This window comes from Arachis ipaensis, chromosome B7 (assembly GCF_059453495.1).
Source record: "Arachis ipaensis isolate K30076 ecotype BB chromosome B7, ASM5945349v1, whole genome shotgun sequence".
Lineage (NCBI taxonomy): Eukaryota > Viridiplantae > Streptophyta > Magnoliopsida > Fabales > Fabaceae > Arachis > Arachis ipaensis.
The window spans coordinates 84595543-84598084 of NC_142442.1; the positions used below are offsets into that span (position 1 = coordinate 84595543).

General features: G+C 41.5%; 1 non-coding gene across 1 annotated transcript; it reads left to right on the forward strand.

The window, feature by feature from the left end:
* The first annotated feature begins 2179 nt into the window (after nucleotides 1–2179).
* On the forward strand, nucleotides 2180–2287 carry LOC148553206 (small nucleolar RNA R71). The gene has a single exon (XR_015892670.1). It is a non-coding gene; the product is annotated as a small nucleolar RNA R71 (small nucleolar RNA).
* The last annotated feature ends 255 nt before the right edge of the window (nucleotides 2288–2542 follow it).

Below are 2542 nucleotides of genomic sequence, written 5' to 3' on the forward strand. Positions count from 1 at the left end.
TATGAAAAGGTATGAAGAGGAGAGAAGAAGTGGTGGGGATCCTGTGGGGTCCACAGATCCAGTGGGGCCAAGGACTTAACATCCCTGCTCCAATTAGGCGTGTAAAATGCCTTTACTGTGCAATCCTAGCGTTTAACGCCAGACTGCTACTTGTTTCTGGCGTTAAACACCCAAATGTAGCCTGTTTCTGGCATTTAACGCCAGGTAGATGCTTGTTTCTGGCGTTAAACGCCAGTGTGGTGCTTGTTTCTGGCGTTAAACACCAGACAGATGCTTGTTTCTGGCGTTTAAATGCTAGAATGCTCCTCCTCTAGGGTGTGCTATTTTTAATGCTGTTTTTTATTCTGTTTTTGATTTTTCAGTAGTTTTTGTAACTCCACATGATCATCAACCTAATAAAACATGAAATAAAAATAAAAAAAATTAAATATAATTAAATAACATTGGGTTGCCTCCCAACAAGCGCTTCTTTAATGTCAATAGCTTGACAGTGAGCTCTCATGGAGCCTCACAGGTAATCAAAGTAAGGTTGGAACCTCCCAACACCAAACTTAGAGTTTGAATGTGGGGGTTCAACACCAAACTTGGAGTTTGGTTGTGGCCTCCCAACACCAAACTTAGAGTTTAACTGTGGGGGCTTTGGTTGACTCTGCAGTGAGAGAAGCTTTTCATGCTTCCTCTCCATGGTTACAGAAGGAGATCCTTGAGTTTTAAACACAAGGTAGTCCTCATTCAGTTGAAGGATCAACTCTCCTCTGTCCACATCAATCACAGCTCTTGCTGTGGCTAGGAAGGGTCTTCCAAGGATGATGGATTCATCCTTATCCTTCCAGTGTCTAGGATTATGAAATCAGCAAGGATGTAAAGGCCTTCAACCTGTACTAACACGTCCTCTACTTGTCCATAAGCCTGTTTTCTTAAGTTGTCTGCCATCTCTAATGAGATTCTGGCAGCTTGCACCTCAAAGATCCCAAGTTTCTCCATTACAGAGAGTGGCATTAAGTTTATGCCTGACCCAAGGTCACACAGAGCTTTCTCAAAGGTCATGGTGCCTATGGTACAGGGTATTAAGAATTTGCCAGGATCCTGTTTCTTTTGAGGTAATTTCTGCCTATCCAATGCATTTAGTTCATTGGTGAGCAAGGGAGGTTCATCTTCCCAAGTCTCATTACCAAATAATTTGGCATTCAGCTTCATGATTGCACCAAGATACTTAGCAACTTGCTCTTCAGTAACATCTTCATTCTCTTCAGAAGAAGAATACTCATCAGAGGTTCAATGGAATCTCTATGGTCTCTAGATGAGCCTCAGATTCCTTTGGTTCCTCAAAGGGAAACTCCTTATTGGTCACTGAACGTCCCAGGAGGTCTTCCTCACTAGGATTCACGTCCTCCTCCTCCCTTGTAGGTTCGGCCATGATGGTCAAATCAATGGCCTTGCACTCTCTCTTTGGATTTTCTTCTGTATTGCTTGGGAGAGTACTAAGAGGAATTTCAGTGAGCCTTTTACTCAGCTGGCCCACTTGTGCCTCCAAATTTCTAATAGAGGATCTTATTTCATTCATGAAACTTAAAGTGGCCTTAGATAGATCAGAGACTATATTTGCTAAGCTAGATAGATTCTGCTAAGAATTCTCTGTCTGTTGCTAAGTGGATGATGGAAAAGGCTTACTATTGCTAAACCTATTTCTTCCACCATTATTAAAGGCTTGTTGAGGCTTTTGTTGATCCTTCCATGAGAAATTTGGATGATTTCTCCATGAGGGATTATAGGTGTTTCCATAGGGTTCACCCATGTAATTCACCTCTGCTATTGCAGGGTTCTCAGGATCATAAGCTTCTTCTTTAGAAGATGCCTCTTTAGTACTGTTGGATGATTCCTTCAATCCATTCAGACTCTGAGAGATCATATTGACTTGCTGAGTCAATATTTTATTCTAAGCAAATATGGCATTCAGAGTATTAATTTCAAGAACTTCCTTCCTTATAGGCGTCCCATTACTCATAGGATTCCTTTCAGAAGTGTACATGAACTGGTTATTTGTAACCATGTCAATGAGTTCTTGAGCTTCTACAGGCGTTTTCTTTAGGTGAATAGATCCACCTGCAGAATGGTCCAATGACATTTTAGATAATTCAGACAGACCATCATAGAATATATCCAGGATGGTCCATTCTGAAAGCATGTCAGAAGGACACTTTTTGGTCAGTTCCTTGTATCTCTCCCAAGCTTCATAGAGGGACTCACCTTCTTTCTGTTTGAAGGTTTGAACATCCACTCTAAGCTTACTAAGCTTTTGAGGAGGAAAGAACTTGGCTAAGAAAGCCGTGACCAGCTTATCCCAAGAGTTCAGGCTGTCTTTAGGTTGAGAGTCCAACCATATTCTAGCTCTGTCTCTTACAGCAAACGGGAAAAGCATAAGCCTGTAGACCTCAAGATCAACCCCATTGGTCTTAACAGTATCACAGATTTGCAAGAATTCAGTTAAGAACTGAAAAGGATCTTCTGATGGGAGTCCATAAAACTTGCAGTTCTGTTGCAT